This window comes from Heterodontus francisci, unplaced genomic scaffold (assembly GCF_036365525.1).
Source record: "Heterodontus francisci isolate sHetFra1 unplaced genomic scaffold, sHetFra1.hap1 HAP1_SCAFFOLD_430, whole genome shotgun sequence".
NCBI classification, from domain to species: domain Eukaryota; kingdom Metazoa; phylum Chordata; class Chondrichthyes; order Heterodontiformes; family Heterodontidae; genus Heterodontus; species Heterodontus francisci.
In genome coordinates this window covers 793,674-813,509 of record NW_027141009.1, presented here as the reverse complement: position 1 = coordinate 813,509, position 19,836 = coordinate 793,674, and the positions used below count along the sequence as shown (strand labels likewise).

The following is a 19,836-nucleotide window of genomic DNA, read 5'->3' as shown; positions in this document are numbered from 1 at the left end:
AAGGCAGCTCACCGCCACCTTGTCGAGGACAATTAGGGATGGGTAACAAATTCTGGGCTTGCCAGTGTCGCTCACATCCTATGAAAGAATATGCCTCATTTTATACTCAATTGTCCTCTGAATGCAGCCCAACCCTCTATTTGCTCCAACTATCACTTCACAGCATTGCTGCTGTACCTTTAGAGATCTGTGCACTGGAACATACAGATCTCTGCTCAAAATTATTTTCTTTTTTCCACCTACTTTAATGTTTTTCCCTGAAGGGTGTATGAATGTTGAGCATTCGCCCTGTCCACATGAATAACACTGCACTTACCCAAATTAAACATCATTTACCAGTCATGAACCCAATCTCCCAACACATTAAGATCAGCCTGAAACAGTCGAGTATCGTCTACAGTCTGAACACTCGCACAGATCTTCAAATCATCTGTAAATTTACAGATGGTGCCCCCTACACCTACATCCAGATCATTAATAAAAATAGTAAAGAGCAACAGTCCCAACACCGATCCCTGCGAGATACCACTGGTAACTGGTCTCCAAACAGATCCAGATCCATCTGGAACTACTTTCTGCCTACGTCCTGCCAGGCAGTTCCCAATCCAGATCAATATATTACCACTGATACCAGGGACTTTAATCCGATAGAGAAGCCTCTTGTGTGGAACCTTATCAAAATCTTTTGGCTGAGATCTGCTAATTGAACACAGGCCGGGGATGAGGCCTAGGCCCGTCCTGCTTTGTGAGTGGGTCTCAGGACCACACAAGGTGAGATCAGCTCACTGAGCACAGGCCCTTCCTGCTCTATACGGTGCTCAGTACCTCACCAAATGAGAATAACTAACACACCACAGGCCATGGAGCCTCGGCCCATCCTTCCCTGATTGCGGTTCAGTGCCAACCAGGTCAGATCAGCTAATTCAGCACAGGCCGGAGATGGAAGCTGGATATTTCCTGCTCTGGGGACTCCATACCATACCAGGTGCGATGAAGTAAAATACCACAGGCCGGGGATGGAGCCTGAGATTTCCCTGTTCTGTGTGGGGCTCTGTACAACAACGTGTGAGAAGAACTATCATTCCTCAGGCTGAGGAAGGAGCCTGGGCCCATTCTGTTCTGTGTGGCTCCTACCACACTGAGTGGGATCAGTTAACTCAACACAGGCCATGAATACAACCAGGCACTTTCCTGCTCCATGTGGCTCAGTATCACACCAGGTGACATCAGCTAACACAGCCCAGGTGGGGCTGGGGCTGGGGCTGGAGCCTGGGCCCGTCCTGCTCTGTGGGCTCAGTAACAACCCGTAAGATGAACATTTTTCAAAAGACTTCAGTGTATTTAACTCTGTCGAACACTCTGAGGCAGCTTTCTGTGTTTCTAAAGAGTGTAAATTATTGACTGGTCTCTTGGATCAAACAGTGTAACAGACAGAGGTCTGTGTGCAGAGGGTTTGGGAGTGAGCTCTGATTCCGAACTCTTTCTGGACTGTGAGGAATAAAGAATGAATGAATGAGAGAGAGAATGTGGGAGAAGGGATGATGGAAGAATTTGTCCGTGAACCTGATTAAACGTGGCTCAAACGCAAGATAATATGAAGATATCAAGAGCAGAACATTAACATAATCTGAGTTCCGCGATCTGGTCGGGTCCCATTCCCCTGAAGTGAGGAATGAACGGGTGGGAAAATTCCGCCTGGAGTTATATTTGTCTCCAATGAAGATGAGTTCACAGTGAGGATGGAATAGCTCAGTTGGGAGAACACTAGATTGAAGAACCAGGATACAGTCCCTGGTTTCATCAGTTCTAATTTGGTGTCTACATCAGTTTAAGTAGAGAGAATCAGAGGGGAGATTTTCCACTCTTGACCCCATGGGCTGAAGTTTAAATTAACGCTGCGGCTCTCGGCAGAGACACCGGAAGCGGGTGTCATCACCACACGAGTGAAATGTGGCCGGCCGACCCCGATCAAGGAGCAGCCGACCAATTAATGAAGGGGAGGCGTGGGGCCCATGTAAACAAGGACCAGAGGCAGGGAACGAGGCACCGATGGCACCGGCATCTGACACAACGGCAGGTGCTGGCACCATATTAAAAGGGCTGCCAGGCCTGCATTCACTGCTGCCTGGTTTAAAGGAGTGTCTTCCTGAGAGCCCTCTGCTGTCCCAGGACCCGTTCTGCTGCCTCTGCTGTCCCAGGACCCGTTCTGCTGCCTCTGCTGCCCCAGGACCCGTTCTGCTGCCCCAGGACCCGTTCTGCTGCCTCTCCTGCCCCAGGACCCGTTCTGCTGTCCCAGGGCACATTCTGCTGCCCCAGGATCCGTTCTGCTGCCTCTGCTGCCCCAGGATCCGTTCTGCTGTCCCAGGACCCATTCTACTGCCCCAGGATCCGTTCTGCTGCCCCAGGATCCGTCCTGCTGCCCCAGGACCCATTCTGCTGCCCCAGGATCCGTTCTGCTGCCTCTGATGCCCCAGGATCTGTTCTGCTGCATCTGCCGCCTGATAGGTAAGGAGCTGAATTCGAGCCTGCAGTGACCATGGTCCCACAGTTTATCGATGCCTTCCTGCAGGTTCGCCTCCAGGTGGCAAGAGAAAGGTGGAAGATCCTCTTTCCCAGGGATGTGAGGTGAAGACCTGCCCACCTGACCAAGTAAAGATGGCTGGAGATAGTAGGTGAAGTCAGCAGCTGTGGGTTCACCCGCAGGACATGGATCCAGTGCAGGAAGCGGGTCAATGACCTGATCCAGGCTGCTCAGGTGAGAACTCCAAACACTTTGGACCCTTTGGACATTGCGTGTGGCAGAGTGAGAGGGAGTGTTTGGTGGAAAGGGAGTGACCACCCAGTCATGTGCATTGGGGAAGGGCAGCAGGACATGCCGCCTGAGGCTTGGCTGCATCTCGGTGGGGGTTGCACGTCAGTCATTGTATAAACTCACACAGTCCCTCGAGAGGGGGCCACATGCAGGAGGAATACGTGTGTCCCCATCATGGACTGCTGGACTATCACCATCAGAGATGTTGGGCTTGTCCCCGCTGGGAGACTAACTTTGTTCATCATAGTGGCTGCAGGAGAACACAGCCCACAATCGGAAAGAGCGTGTCAAGACTGGCGGTGGAGTGCCTTATCTCCGCGTCCTCATCCCGATGGAGGAGGAGGCCATGGAACAGGCCGGGCAGCAAGGCAGCTGCTCCATAGCTGATGGAGAGACAGGGACACCTACCCAAGAGAGTGACTGAACATCTCCTGGGGCACAAGGGAGCATCCGCTGCAAAGGAACCACACTGCACATCTGTTCACCACTGCATCAATGGAGCTGCACAGTAGAGGTGGTTGGAATGTCATGATGGGCAGACCCTAACACTTCAATGTCCCTGTTTGCTCATACAGGCTGGGATGAACGACAAGCGTGAAGAGCTGGAGAGACTGGGGGACAGCCGGACACCTCTGAGGAGGAGGTGGGAGCCTCAGAGGGTGCACCGTCACATCATTCACCTGCACCCTCCACCAGCACAGAAACCCTCACTCGGTGGGTATCCACTCGCTGTTAGATTTGGTCACACAAGCTGGTGAGCACGTCACAGACAGGCCCGGGCAACTGACGGAGGCTGTGACAGCCGAGGCCACTGGCAGTTGGGAGTCTGTGGGAGGCCAGGCCCATGCTGAGTCGCAGGCTGATGACGTGCCTCTGGTGTCACCGGCAACATGGGAAATGCTGCAGCTGTAGCAAGAGGTCAGGCAACATCTGGCAGAGTTGCCGGAGGTTATGTGTAACCAAGCTCGGATGATGGAGGAGTCCATCCAGGCCTTGCATGCTGTACTGTCTCCTATGGGGGTGTGTCTGGCTTCCTTCCTTGAGAGATTGGTGACTCTGATGGAGAGCCAGATCCAGCCGACCAATCAGTGGCTGCCGGAGATGTGCGCAGACTTGCACTCCAGCACTTTGTCCATGAGCTCCATCCAGTGGTGACAAGGCGAGAGGGGGGACGAGGCACCTGAACTCTCCACCAGGTCCACGTCCCTCTCAGGTCAGCAGGGAGGTACAAGTGTGTCTTACAACTGGGGAGGAGCAGCTGGCTGCTACATCTGGGGTCTCCTCTCTGGGTGCTCCTGGTGTGGACAGTAGCTCGAAAGCCCCTCTGCCAGTGACACCAGTGATGCCAGTGCCTGCCTCCATCACCCTCGATGACAGAGTGGGGTCCCTGTACCTGTGCAGGAGGCCCTCAGTGTGCCGGGTCCCTCCAGGCCTCAGGCAGCAAGAGGACCACCACCAATGTCATCCCAAGCCATGGGGCAGCAAGGTCAGCAGCCTGTCTCCATCTCAGCTGCCAGAGCAGGGGGAGCACCACGTCGGAGCACCCGGAAAAGATTTAAGAAGAGCACCTAGATTCACTTGGGTTCACGGGTGAATGTACATTCCAGATGAATAGGGTTGTGTTTGCTGTCACACGGAAGAAAGAAATGATGTCCTCTCACTATGTCTCCTTCCTATTGTTGATGCCTTTTGGGACTTCATTTAAACCCTTCCTCCCAAGGGGCTGGAAGTGAGTGACCAAGCCCTGAGTTCACAAAGCTTCGGCCTTGTCACTGTGCGATGTGTACCTGGACGCTGCAGTGCAGAAGGAAGGAGGCGACAACAGGGCTGCTTCAAGCTAAGACTTTATTGCTGTGGTTCCAGAAGGTGGTAAGGCTCAAAGGAAACTTGAATGTATAAGGGTGTCTCATGTCTCCCTTGTGTGTATCTCATGGCCCTTTTCCTGCTGTGCCTGAGGTTCTTCATCTGGCACTGCTTGGGCAGCATCCTCCTCCACATCCTCATCATCAGAGGAGACATCACACTCCACAATATCCTCACCAGTCAACACCTCACCCCTCTGTAATGCCAGATTGTGCTGTGCACAGCAAACCACCACGATATGCGAGCCCCTCGCCGGGACATACTGAAGGGCTCCACTGGATCGATCTAGGCACCTGAATCTCATCTTCAGGAGACCAATGGCCTCCTTGATGGTCGCTCGGGTTGACCCGCAGCAGGTGTTGTACCTCTCCTCTGCATCCGTGCGTGGGTTCCTCACAGACGTCAGTAGTCATGTCCTCAGTGGGTAGCCCTTGTCTCCAAGGATCCATCTCTGAAAGCGGATGGGGCCGCGGAAAGGTTCTGGCACCTGGGAGTGCCTTGGCATTCAGGCGTTGTGGCTGCTTCCCAGGATTTGTGCACACAGCTATGGGATCCATTTGCAGTGGTCGCAGACCAATTGCACACTAAGCAAGTGGAAGCCCTTCCTGTTGAAGGCTGCTGGCTGGTCTGCAGGAGCCTTGATGGTCACATGGCTGCAGTCAATAACACCCTCCACCTGGTGGAATCCAGCGATGGCCCCGAATCCGATAGCTCTCTCAGCTTGACTGTTTGGATTAATGTGCACATAGTCACCGGCCCTCCTGAAGAGGACATTGGTGACCTCCTTGATGCACTGATTCACTACAGACAATGAGATTCCACACATATCTCCAGTTGTTCCCCGCAATGATCTGGTGGTGAAGAAGTTCAGTGGCACGGTGACCTTCAGTGACACTGGCATCAGGTGCCCACCAAGTCGCATGGGGCACAGCTGCATCATGGCAGAGAGATCAGTGACGACCTCCGTGGAGAGGCGCAGTCTGCGGAGACACTGTCACTCGGACATCTGCAGGTAGTTGAAACTCGGCTGACGTGTTCCTCTGCCTCCTTCTCCAGCCTCCTGTTCGAGGCTGGCCTTCCTGTGGGCCCCCAAGCTGCTGTGGTGCCCCTGCTGGTGCCTGCGCCTCCGTCCATTCCTCTCTACTCCTCCGCCTCCTCCTCAATGGGAGCCTTGAATCCAATGAGAGCCTCGAATGAGTCCCATGACAGGTTGCCCTTCCCTGAGTGCAAGGCCTTCACAGTAAACAACACCCAGCCACATTTACCTCACTTGTCACCCTCAATGAAGTGGCACTGCCACAATGACACCCTGGTGTGGCTAACCCTGCAGAGCTGGCACGTTGGCCCCCACTCCTGACAGTGTTTCCCGATGCCCTTTCCCCCTCCACCATTGCTGCCAAGTGACGCTGCCTCACCCGATAGCTTCCCAGTGAAGCCAACACTCAGCTCCCACCTCCCAGTTGCCTCCTTTAACCAGGCGAGGCTCTGAAGCCCCGTGGTTTCCGTGCACTATTAGTTCAATTGGACCCAGTGAATAAAATTGCTGACAATTGGACTCATAAATACTTTAAATGCCTTCTTGCCGTGTGGATGTGCGAAGTCTGCCCTCCACGTCAGCCGCCGACAGAAAAATCCGGTCCAACGTCTTCCATCCCTATTTTATACACCCCCCCTCCCCCTCCCCGGCCTCCATTCCCGTCTCCAACGGTCCCTTAAAATTCTGGCCCATGTCTCTAAGACTAATGGGAGAGAAACTACATCTGCTCCTTCGACTGAACAGGGAGAGCTGCTCTCTCTGTGTTTAAAGTGAATGAATCTGATCTTTACCTTGTCTTACTGGAACGTTCACTGTCTGGAAATGTCTGTTTGAAAATGTTTTCCTGTTATATTAATGGAGCAGAGGAGCAGATGTGAGGTACTGTTGAACAGAGAGGTTTGGAAGTGGGTGAAGGGGTGGAGTGACGGTGTGAGTGAGAGGCGCAGTGAGTTGGCCATTCTCAATAGAGTGTCAGGAATGAAGGTCAGAGGAACAGACCAGGCAGGAAACACAGAAAGAGCGAGGAGAAGCTGGTGTGAAAAACAGAGATTAAACAACGGGCTTGTTCATTTGGTTTGGGTCTGGTGTTTAGAATACCCGGAATCTGGGTACACTTCCCTTCCAACTCAGCGAATTGCATCAACATTATGTTCATAAAACCAAAGAATGATACCCAAAGAAGGAGACCATTTGGTCCATTGTGTCAGTGCTATCTCCTGTAATCTGTACATTTTTCCTTCCAGTATTTATCCCAATTGCTTTTCAAAGTTACTACTGAATCTGCTTTCAAGTCCTGATCAGACAGTGCATTCCAGATCACAACACATCACTGTGTAAAAAATCATTCCTCATTTCGCCTCTGGTTCTTTTCTCAATCACCTGATAAATACATCCTCTGGTTACTGACCCTTTTGCCACTGGAAACAATTTCTCCTTATTTAACTTATTGAAAACCTTCTTGATGATGTCACATACTAGACTGCCAGTAAAACTGAAGCCCATGGAATAGAAGGGACAATGACAGCATGCATATGAAGTTTGCAGACTGATAGGAACATAGGAGCAGGAGTAGGCCATTCAGCCCGTCGAGCCCACCGTGCCATTCAATATGATGATGACTGATAATCCACTTCAATGTCTTTTTCCCACACTATCTCCATATGCCCTATGTCATTTGTATTTAGAAATCTGTCAATCTCTGCTTTAAACATACTCAATGACTGAGCTTCCACAGCTCTCTGGGGTAGAGAATTCCAAAGATTCACAACCCTCTGAGTAAAGAAATTTCTCCTCATCGCTGTCCAAAGTGGTTTTCCCCTGACGTTGAAATTGTGTCCCCTCTTTCTAGACTCCTCAACCGGGGGAAACATCTGAGCTTCATCTACCTGTCTATCCCTTTCAATATTTTGTAAGTTTCAATGAGATCACCTCTCATTCTTCAAAACTCGAGAGAATACAGGCCCAGTTTCCCCAATCTCTCTTCATTTGACAGTCCCTCCATCCCGGGAACAAGTCTGGTGAACCTTCGTTGCATTCCCTCGATGGCAATGATATCCTTCCTAAGGTAAGGGGAACAAAACTTCACACAGTATTCCAAACTGCAGAACAACCAAGGTTATATACAATTTAAGCAAGACTTCACTACTCCTGTAATCAAATCCTCTTGTGATGGAGGCTAACATATCATTAGCCTTCCTAATTGCTTGCTGCACCTGCATGTTAGCTTTCAGTCACTTATTGACAAGGACACCCAGGCCCCTTTGTACATTCACACTCTTACCATTTAACAAATAATCTGCACATCTGTTTCTCCTACCAAAGTGGATAACCTCACATTTTTACACATTATATTTCATGTGCCACTTTCTTGTTCACTCACTAAGTCTATCCAAATTCCCCTGAAGCCGCTTTGCATCTTCCTCACAACACACATTCCCACCTAGTTTTGTGTCATCTGCAAACTTGGAAATACTACATTTGGTCCCCACATCCAAATCATGTGAACAGCTGGGTCACAGTGTGGTGGTGAACAGTTGTATTTCTGTCTGGAGGAAGGTTTACAGTGGGTTCCCCATGGTTCCTCATAACTTCAGTTATGTGCAGACACTGGAAAAGCTGGGGTTGTTCTCCTTGGAGCAGAGCAAGTTCAGAACAACTTTGACAGAGTTAGAATCAAGGAATCAAATGGTTACAGTACAGAAGGAGACCATTCAGTCCATCATGTCCATGATAGCTCTTTGCAAGAGCAGATCAGCTAATTCCACTCCTCTGCCCTTTCATTGCAACCCTGCAAATTTTCCCTATTCAGGTGTTTATCCAGTTCCCTTTTGAAAGCCACGATTGAATCTGCCTCCAGTACACTCTCAGGCAGTGTATTCCAGATCCGAACCACTCGCTCTGTCCCACACACCGGTACCATTGCAGAAAATCTCTTCTGTTCATTTCATCCCTCATATATAATTGAAATGAAATGTTTATTAGGAAATGCACAACATAAAAAGGAGAGAGAAAAAAATGCTGAGTAAAATAGAAGTCAATGTTTGGAAGGTAAAAAGAGCAAAAGATGTAACTTTTATTCTGGATGAGGAAGAGGAATATATCACACTTTGGGGCTTTTGTAAGAGGATTTATTGATGAACCTGGGATTTGAGAGGAAGCTGGTTCATGGTTTACAGAACAAATTCAGCCCCTGGGGTGGAGCCAAAAGCTGCACCGTCCATGAACAGACTGGACGGGGACACTGGCTCAGGCCTGGTGAGCTCAGTCGATGAAAGCATGAAACTCTGAATCTCAAGTTTTTGAGTTTGAGCCCACGGTGGGTGTTTTCTATTGCCTTTTTAGGCTGATCTTACAGGCGTTATCCAGCTCTGAATTCCTCGGCAGAGTGTTCAAGGAGTGTTTGAAATGAGATTCAACAGCAGTATGAGTAAGTCCCTCCTTGATTCAAGGACTCTTACCTCTCTGCAGCATCTCGCTGCTGAAGATTGAACTTTTTCTCATTTCATTCTCGTCTCAGGGTCAGTGTGGATCACTGGGACTTCTGGCTGTCTCCCACTTCACAATCCATCAGTGCTGAGAAATCAATGGGGAATATTACTCACATGTTGTAATGTTTTATAAGTACTTGAATGTATTTCACACTGTGTCTAACAGTGTGAATCTCCCCTGGTATATCAGCTCACCAATACTTCAACAGAACATTCACATAATGTGAGCTCTGAGATCTGTTCAGATCCCATTCCCAAGACCTGGAAAGTGGGATTGGGCTGGATCGCTCTTTTTCAGCTGGCACAGACACGATTGCTAAATGGTCTCATTCTGTGCCATAAATTTTCTCCATTTTCTATGTTCTATGAAGTGAGGTGTGATTGGGAGGGACAATTCCACCAGGGTTATATTTTCTACCAAAACAATGACACAAGGGATACTTCACTTTTTTATTCATTCATTCATGCGATGTGGGCATCGCTGGCTAGGCCAGCATGTACTGCCCATGAGAAGGTGGTGGTGAGCTGCTTTCTTGAACCGCTGCAGTCCATGTGGGGTAGGTACACCCACAGTGCTGTGAGGAAGGGAGTTCCAGGATTTTGACCCAGCGACAGTGAAGGAACGGCGATATAGTTCCAAGTCAGGATGATGTGTGGCTTGGAGGGGAGCTTGCAGGTGGTGGTATCCCCTGCATTTGCTGCCCTTGCCCTTCTCGGTGGTAAACGTCGCTGGGTTTGGAAGGTGCTGTCTAAGGAGTCTTGGTGCATTGCTGCAGTGCATCTTGTAGACGGTACACACTGCTGCCACTGTGTGCCGATGGTGGAGGGAGTGAATGTTTGCAGATGGGGTGCCAATCAAGTGGGCTGCTTTGTCCTGGACGGTGTTGAGATTCTTGAGTTGGAATTGCACCCATCCAGGCAAGTGGAGAGTATTCCATCACACTCTTGACTTGTGAATTGCAGATGGTGGACAGGCTTTGGGGAGACAGGAGTCATGGATGAGTGAGAGGAATATATCACACTTTGGGGCTTTTGTAAGAGGATTTATTGATAAACCTGGGATTTGAGAGGAAGCTGCTTCATGGTTTACAGAACAAATACAGCCCCTGGGGTGGAGCCAACAGCTGCACTGTAATTACTCGCCTCAGGATTCCAAGCCTCTGACCTGCTCTTGTAGTCACGTTATTTGTATGGCTACCCATGGTAACCTCCATGATGTTGATGGTGAGGGATTCAGTGATTGTAATGCTATTGAATGTCAAGGGGAGATAGTTAGATTCTCTCTTGTTGGAGATGGTCATTGCCTGGCACTTGTGTGGTGCGAATGTTACTTGCCACTTTTCATCCCAAGCTTGTGAGACTGAAATAGCTCAGTTGGGAGTGTGTTAGACTGAAGATCCCTGGTTCAATCTGGGGTTTTGGCAGTTCTCCTTTATTCTGCATCGCCCTTTGGTTTTGACTCCTGAGCTGCACAATTTACACTGAAATTATTTACCGAACTCTGAAGGTTGGATTGGAATAGAGAGATATCAAGGATGGGAAATATTTACATTGTCTGCTTTAGCTTATTCTCTATCTCCTTGTGTCCTTTTCCCCAGTTTTTGAATCTTTCGGGGCCGGGTGAACATTTGATTTGCTGCATATGTCCCATACTGAAGCCTTTTCCACATCTCTGGGCGGTCAGACTCGCTCTGTCTGTTTTTGCTGCTCTTGACCATTAACGAGAACAGGCCACGAGTTCAATGTTTATCAGCAAACGGAAGATAATTGGAAAGAATTCTGTGTTACTCCAGACCAGTGACAAAGATGCAGTGGATGTTATTCAAAATAAATTCCATTTGACATTTTATGTAAACTTGTTTGCATCTGAAAGCTGGATTTTAAGTGTTACAAAAATGTGTCAAATTAATGACTGACCATGTGACAGCGCACATGGGGATCAAATCCTCAGCCTTGTTGTTATCAACACTGCCTCCTGACCAACTGAACTAAGCGGCCTACAGACAGAGCCAGGTATGGGTTTGAGCCGCATGCTGTGCGGTTTGTGTTTTATTTCTCACACTGGGTGACACAGCGATTGGACAAACAATGGACACATCACATCCCTGAAACATTGTTCTGATATAAAACAGTGTGAAATAAGAACTGAGCATGGAAATGGAACGGAACCAGAAATCAGGACTTTAATCTATTAAAGTTGATCTTGAAATTCTACTATGCACGAACATTCCAAGAGAACGAACTCTCTTCTGAAATAAAATCCAGGAACTTGAGCTGCTGTAAAACATAACTGAGCCTGATGTGATTTGAACACACAACCTTCTGATCAGGAGTCAGACGCGCTACCGTTGCGCCACAAGCTCACAGGTAAAGCACACTCTTCCATCCCTGGCAGATTTACTTCTTGTTTAGACTCAGTGATTGAAATTAATTCAATCCTCATCTGACCTCCGCTCTGCAAAGGCCTGCTCCCCGACCTGAACCCGACGGCACCCGACGACCTGTGTCGGGTTCGGGTCGTGTCGGATCGCTCTTCCGGGTCTGGCTTTTGGGCTCGGGTCAGGTCGGGCCAGGTTCGAGTATTACATTTAACTCTGCTGGGAAGTTGAGTTTAATAAGTGTCAAAAGTTGAAAAGCTAACCTAAGCTGGGAGTCCGGGTCATCAAGGAGGGAAACTCTGAGTCTGCTCAGTGAGCAAGGGAGCATCTCGATGATGTCATTGCGCTCATGCTGCAGCTTCCTGCAGATTCGGAATAGGGAGGTAGGTAAAGTGAACATTCTGGTGGTCGGGTAAGGCTCGGGTTAGTTTGGGCGTGGGAATAAATGGAGATACTCGGGCCGGGTCGGGCTCGGGTCCAATGTGGTTCTGTTGGGTTCGGGTCGGGTTTTTTTTCCTGACCTGAGCAGGCCTTTCCCGCTCTGTCAGTTCAGTGCCTTATTTAAACTATTACTTGGAGTTCTGTTTTACTGGGTCTCGGCTGTTTAAGTGTTTCCCAGACCCACTACTCTGATTAATCAGACATTTTGCTGCTAACTGCTGCTGCTACAATTGAAATGTAAAAAAGAATTTCCAGTGACCTGCAACCAATGGGCAAATACATTTCAGAAAGTTAAAGCTCATTCACCAATCCACAAATGTGTCTTTCTGCTTATATTTATAAACAACTCCTTCTCTCCACTATGAGAACTATACAATCACGACAGTTATTTGAAAGTTAGTATAAGATGTTCCAGTTCATCAATTTTAAAACTGCAGCAGGTATTTTCCAGAAAACTTCTCTGTTGGAACCTCAGTCCCATTTGGATTGAAAGTGGACAATTAATGTATTCACTTGTTCATTGTGGACAGGTATCTGACTTCGAATAAATCTCATTAACTTTCAATGAGGTGGCAGTATTTCTGTGCTCCCATTTTACACAGTCTGTCCTGTTCATGCACCATGTTTTTATTCTCCTCTCCCATTCTCCACAGGATACAGATTACAAGCATCATCAATCTAGCTGTTGAAAAGCATTGGAAGAATCTTGTCACACAAGTATTGAAACATTCATTTTCTGCCATTTTTCAAGTTGGTTGCTTTAAACACAGTACGATGTGCAATCATCTTGAAAAGAGATTCTCTTCAATATCCAATACAAATTGAATTACAAACCTGACAGACAAACACAGGAGAACAAGTGACTAGTGAACACAAACCTCATGGTGCTCATTTTCATATTTATTGCAGTCATCCGACAAAACAAGTGAAATAATATTCCAGTGAAATGATTTGGAAAGTAGGTGTGACTTTTGTTGGTGCCTTTCTTTGCTCTGTTGGTGAAACTTTCTTGCACCTGACTCCTGTTCATGTCTCTGTTTCCTCTATTGAATGAGGAAGGAGGTATTTGATCAGAAATCAACTGGATTGTGTACCTTTGAGAGGGGATTTCTGCACCATCAGGGCTGGAAACAGGAGTGAGTGAAAGACAATGTGTAGAGTTTGATTTTGTACAGAGGGAGAGCAAATCTAACAGGACTGCGAGATATTGGCCTGGATTTTACAGCCCCAATAGCGGTGAACTCTGAGACTTTCACTGCTATTGAGGGTCTGAACAGCACTGCAACTGCCGGTACATGCACACACTAACACCAGCATCTGGAAGTTGTCGTGGTGAGAAATGTGCTTCGAAGGAGCCTCTGATCATAATCGCACCAGCCCACTCTTTAAAGTGACAGGGACCTGCAGTTCAGCAATTTGGGCTCATTGCCCACAATGTACCCTGATTTTTACCTGGGTTGGATTAAAGCCGGTACGAACAGGCTCAGGGATGCTCGGGAAGGACTTTTCTGTTGACACAACAGCTCCACTATTCCAGGAAGACACCAGCAGCAGCAGTGGTCAACTTTCAGAAAGGAGTTCGGACATTTTAAATGTTGTATTTTATTTCTTAATTGGATTTAAGTTTTTAGCATGGCCTTATCAGAGTTCTTAAATTTACATCAGACTTTTTATTAAAAAGATTGAAGTGCTTTTAAAAGATCTCGAAATGTATATGACTTTTTATCAAGATTTACTTGGCTTCTTTGTAAAGACTCTTGAGCAAGATTGAAGTGACTTTTAAAAACTACATCTTATCCTTTAAAATCCTGCTTACATGTAGATGACATTGGAAGATGGCTTCAGAATAACTTAGACTATCTTTCTAACAGGGACTGCAACAGCTTAAGACCTACTTTTCTGCAAAAGCTGGTGAATTACCTTCCGGGAGCGGAGAGGAGCGGAGCAGACCTTTATGGACCGATATGAGGAGAACATTGAGAGCGGAGCCTATAAATCCCCTCGGAGGATCGAGGCCCAGTCTCTTACCTTCCAGGAGTGGAGTGGAGCTCTTTCAGTGTGCTGGAGTTTTGAAAAAAAAGAAGCCAACTGTGACGTCAGAGGAGAGCTGCAAGTTGATTGGTTGGTGAGGCACTGCTGTTCGTGTTGTTCAATATCTTGAAGAAAAGGGCAAAGTTTTTTAGTTGAAAATAAAACCTCTGGTGATAAGGTGAGTACTACTAATGTGTTTTTTTAATTCAGTGTTGCTTATGAAGGACTTTAGATTGTAGTGGGTAGAACAAGGCCCCTAGTGTCATTAGTATTTTTTAATTAAGGGAGTAACTAATTAATCTAAGGGTAAGTCATAGCAGGAGAACTCAGCCCCATGATATGCTCCTCCTGCGCTATGTGGGGATTCAGGAACCCTCCCAGTCTCCATGACGACCATGTGTGCAGGAAGTGTATCCAGCTGCAGCTGCTGGCTACTCGCATTCTGGAGCTGGAGCTGCGGGTGGTTTCACTGTGGAGCGTCCGCGAAGCTGAAGACGTCATGAATAGCATGTTTAGTGAGGTGGTCGCACCGCAGGTAATGGATGCACAGGCAGAAAAGGGATGGGTGACCACCAGATGGAATAGTAGGAGCAGGCAGGTAGTGCAGGAGTCCCCTGTGGCCATCCCCCTCTCAAACAGATACACCGCTTTGGTTACTGTTGGGGGGAAGACCTCCCAGGGGAAAAGAGCAACAGCGCGGTCCGTGGCACCACGGAGGGCTCTGCTGCACAGCAGGGGAGGAAAAGGAGTGGAAGAGCTATTGTGATAGGGGATTCTATCATCAGGGGTGCAGATAGGCGTTTCTGTGGCCTCAAACGTGACTCCAGGATGGTATGTTGCCTCCCTAATACTAGGGTCAAGGATGTTTCAGAGCAGCTGCAGGACATTCTGAAAGGGGAGGCTGAGCAGCCAGAGATCGTGGTCCACATTGGTACGAACGACATAGGCTGGAAGAGAGATGAAGCTCTGCAAAGTGAATATAGGCAGTTAGGCAGAAGGTTAAAAAGCAGGACCTCTAGAGTTGTAATCTCAGGATTACTCCCTGTGACATGTGCTAGTGCGGGTAGGAATAGGAGGATTAGGCAAATGAATGCGTTGCTGAAGACTGGCGAAGGCGGGAGGGCTTCAGGTACTTGGATCATTGGGATCTCTTCTGGTGCAGAGGTGACCTGTAGAAGAGGGACGGGTTGCATCTGAACTGGAAGGGGACCAATATCCTTGGAGGGAGATTCTATAGTAATACACGGGAGGGTTTAAGCTAGTCTTGCAGCGGGGGTGGGACCCAAAGTATTAGTTTCTCCAATGAGATAGTTGAGACAAATGGAGAGGTTAAAGCAAGCAAGTCCAGTAGGCAGGCCAGGCAGGAGCAGGGAGCGTGGAAGGTCTGGTAGGCTAAACTGCATTTACTTTAATGCAAGTATCCTTCCAGGTAAGGCAGATGAACTCAGAGCATGGATCGGTACATGGGATTGTGATATTGTAGCTATTACGGAAACGTGGTTGAGGGATGGGCAGGACTGGCAGCTCAATGTTCCGGGGTACCAATCCTTCCAGCGTGACAGAGGTGGAGGTTAGAGAGGAGGGGGAGTTGCACTATTGATTAGGGAGGACATCAGTACTGAGAGAGGATATCCCGGGGTGAATGTCCAGTGAGGCCATACTGGTAGAACTGAGAAATAAGAAAGGGGTGATCACTTTGATGGGATTATACTATAGGCCCCCCCAATAGTCAGAGGGAAGTGGAGGAGCATATATGTAGGGAAATCACAGATAGGTGTAGGAATTATAGGGTTGTAATAGTAGGTGATTTTAACTTCCCTAATATTGACTGGGACTGCCTTAGTGCTGAGGGATCACATGGGGAAGAATTTGTTAAGTGTGTCCAGGATAGTTTTCTGAAGCTGTATGCGGATGGCCCTACTAGAGAAGGGGCTACACTCGACCTCCTCTTAGGAAATGAGGATGGGCAGGTGGTTGATGTGTCAGTGGGGTAGCACTTTGGGACCCGTGACCATAACTCTATTAGCTTCAAGATAGTTATGAAAAAGGAAAGGACTGGTCCTCAGGTTGAAGTCCTAAATTGGGGGAACGTCAATTTCCATGGCATCAGACAGGAACTCTCAAAAGTTGAATGGGAGAGGCTGTTTACAGGTCAAGGGACGTCTGGCAAGTGGGAGGCTTTTAAATGTGAGATAGGAAGAGTTCAGGGCCAGCATGTTCCTATTAGATGGAAGGGCAAGTCTGGCAAGTTTAGGGAACCTTGGCCGACGAGGGATTTTGAGGGTCTGGTCAGGACAAAGAAGGAGGCATACGTCAGGTATAGGCAGCTGGGATCGAGCGAGTCCCTCGAGAAGTATAGGGGATGTAGGAGTACACTTAAGAAGGAAATTAGGAGGGTGAAAAGGGGCCATGAGATTTCCCTGGCAGATAAAGGAGAATCCTAAAAGATTCTATACGTATATTAAGAGTAAAAGGGTAGCTAGGGAGAGAGTAGGTCCCCTTAAGGATCAGTGTGGCAATCTATGTGTGAAGCCACGCGAAATGGGCGAGGTCTTAAATGAATATTTCTCGTCTGTATTTACGGTGGAGAAGGTCATGGAAGCTAGTGAGTTCAAGGGAGGGAACAGCGATATCCTGCAGCATATCAACATTACAAAGGAGGAGGTGTTGGAGGGTTTGAAGCGCATTAAGGTGGATAAATCCCCAGGGCCTGATCTGATGTATCCTAGGATGCTATGGGAAGCAAGGGAGGAGATTGCTGGGGCACTGGCAGAGATTTTTGTATCATCGTTTGCCACGGGTGAGGTACCGGAAGACTGGAGGATAGCTAATTTGTTAATTCATAAATTAAATAACAAATCATGTCGCCTCTTTCTCTTCTAAACTCTGGCGGAGACAAACCTAGCTTGTCCAATCTTTCCTCGTAAGACAGCCCACCCATTCCATGTATTAGTCCAGTAAACTTTCTCTGTGCTACCTCCAATGCATTTACATCCTTCCGCAAATAAGGAGACCAGTACTGTACTCAGTACTGCAGAAGAGGTCTCACCAATGTCCTGTATAGCTGAAGCATAACCTCCCTACTATTGTATTCAATTCCCATGGTGATAAATGATAACATTCCATTAGCTTTCCTAATTATGTGCTGGACCTGCATACTAACCTTTTGCAATTTATGCCCTCGGACACCCAGATCCCTCTGCATCTCAGAGCTCTGCAATCTCTCACCATTTAGATAATATGCTTTTTTATTCTTCCTGCCACAGTGGCCAATTTCCGACTTTCCCACATTATACACCATTTGCCTGGTCTTTGCCCAATCACTTAACCTATCTATATCCCTTTGTAGCCCCCTTATGTCCTTTTCACAACTGACATTCCTACCTATCTTTGTGATCAGCAAATTTAGCAACAATACCTTCAGTCCCTTCATCTCCGTCATTTATATAAATTGTAAAAAGTTGAGGCCCCAGCACAGATCCCTGTGGCACACCACTCGTTACTTCTTGCCAACCAGAAAATGACCGATTTATGCTGACTCTCTGTTTCCTGTCAGCTAGCCAATCTTCTATCCATGCCAATATGTTACCCCCGACACCATGAGCTTTTATTTTCTGCAATAACCTTTGATATGGCACCTTATCCTTCCGGAAATCGAAATACAATGCATCCACTGGTTCCCCTTTATCCACAGCACATGTAACTCCCTCAAAGAACTCCAATAAATTGGTTAAACATGATTTCCCTTTCAAAAAACCATGTTGACTCTGCCTGATTACCTTAATTTTTTCTAAATGCCCTGCTATAACATCCTCTGTAATAGCTCCAAACATTTTCCCTAAGACAAATGTTAAGCTAACTGGCCTGTCGTTTCCTGCTTTCTGTCTCCCTCCCTTTTTGAATAAATGAGTTACATTCACTCTTTTCCAATCTAACGGAACATTCCCGAATCTAGGGAATTTTGGAATATTAAAACCAGCGCATCAACTATCTCACTAGCCAATTCAGGACCTGGCGACTTGTCAACCCGCAGCTCCAACAATTTGTTTAGTACCACTTCCCTGGTGATTGTAATTTTCCTGAGTTCCTCCCTCCCTTCAATTTCCTGATATACGGCTAATACTGGGATGTTATTTGTATCCTCAATAGTGAAGACCGATGCCAAGTATCTGTTCAATTCATCTGCCATCTCTTAATTATCCATTATTAATTCCCCAGAGATACTTTCTGTAGGACCAACACTCGCTTTGTTAACTCTTTTCTTTTTAAAATATCTATCGAAACTCTTACTAGTTGTCTTGAAATTTCTTGCGAGCTTTCTCTCATACTCTAATTTTACCTTCCTTATCAATCTTTTAGTAATTCTTTGCTGTTTTTTTTATATTCTGTCCAATCTTCTGACCTGCCTCCCACCTTTGCACAATTATAGGCTTTTTCTTTAAGTTTGGTAGTATCTTTAACTGTTTTCGTGAACCATGGATGGTGAGTCCCACCTTTGGAACTTTTCTTTCTCGTTGAAATGTATCTATTCTGTGTATTCTGAAATATCTCCTGAAATGTCTGCCACTGCATCTCTATTGACTTATCCCTTAACCTAATTTGCCAGTTCACTTTAGCTAGCTCTGCTTTCATGACCTTATAATTGCCCTTAATTAAATTTAAAATACTAGTCTGGGACCCACTCTCCTCTCCCTCAAACGGAATGTAAAATTCAATCATATTATAATTGCTACTACCTAGGGGCACCTGAACTATGAGGTCATTAATTAATCCTATCTCGTTGCACAATGCCAGGTCTAGTATAGCCTGCTCTCTGGTTGGCTCCAGAATGTATTGTTCCAAGAAATTATCCCAAAAACATTCTATGTACTCCTCATCTAGGCTGCCTCTGCCCATCTGAATTTTCCAGTCTATATGTAGATTAAAATCCCCCATAATTATCACAGTACCTTTCTGACAAGCTGCCACTATTTCTTCCTTGATATCCCATCCGACAGTGTGGTTAATGGTAGGTTGCCTGTACACCACTCCCACAAGTGACTTCGTGCATTTTTGATTTCTCATCTCTACACAAACTGCTTCTGCATCCTGATCTCCAGAACTCAGGTCATCCCTCTCTCTTGCGCTAATAACATCATTAATTAACAGAGCTACCCCGCCACCTTTTCCTAGCTACCTGTCCTTCCAAAATGCCATGTCACCTCCAATATTCACATCCCAATCTATGTCGCCCTGCAGCCATGTCTCTGTAATGACTATCAGATCGTACTTATTTATTCTATTTGTGCTCCCAGTTCATCTGTTTTGTTTCGAATGCTCCATGCATTCAGATACAGAACATTTAGTTTTGTCCTTTTATTATTTTCGTCACCTCTAGCCTTATCTGTCGATTTACTCTTAGATTTGTACATTCTGTCCCTTCCTGTCCCAGTCTGTTTATCATTTCCCATATTTATACCTTTCTCTCTTGCCTTGTCTCTCCTCCTTGATTCACCATATCTTCCCAAATTTGATCCCTTGCCCCCACTATTCAGTTTAAAACCGTCTCTACGTCCCTCGTTATGTGGCTTACTGGAACATCGGCACCAGCACGGTTCAGATGTAAACCGTCCCAACGGTACAGCCATCTCTTTCCCCAGTACTGGTGCCAATGCCCCACGAACCAGAACCCACTACTACCACACCAGTCTTTCAGCCGCAAATTACTTTCTCTAATCTTATTTGTCCTCTGCCAATTTACACTTGGCTCAGGTAATAATCCAGAGATGATTAACTTTGAGGTTCTGC

At 47.1% G+C, this 19,836-nt stretch overlaps 1 non-coding gene across 1 annotated transcript; it reads right to left on the bottom strand.

Moving 5' to 3' along the window:
• Positions 1-11,490: 11,490 nt before the first annotated feature.
• On the bottom strand, positions 11,491-11,562 carry trnar-ccu (transfer RNA arginine (anticodon CCU)). The gene has a single exon. It is a non-coding gene; the product is annotated as a tRNA-Arg (tRNA).
• Between the last annotated feature and the right edge of the window lie 8,274 nt (positions 11,563-19,836).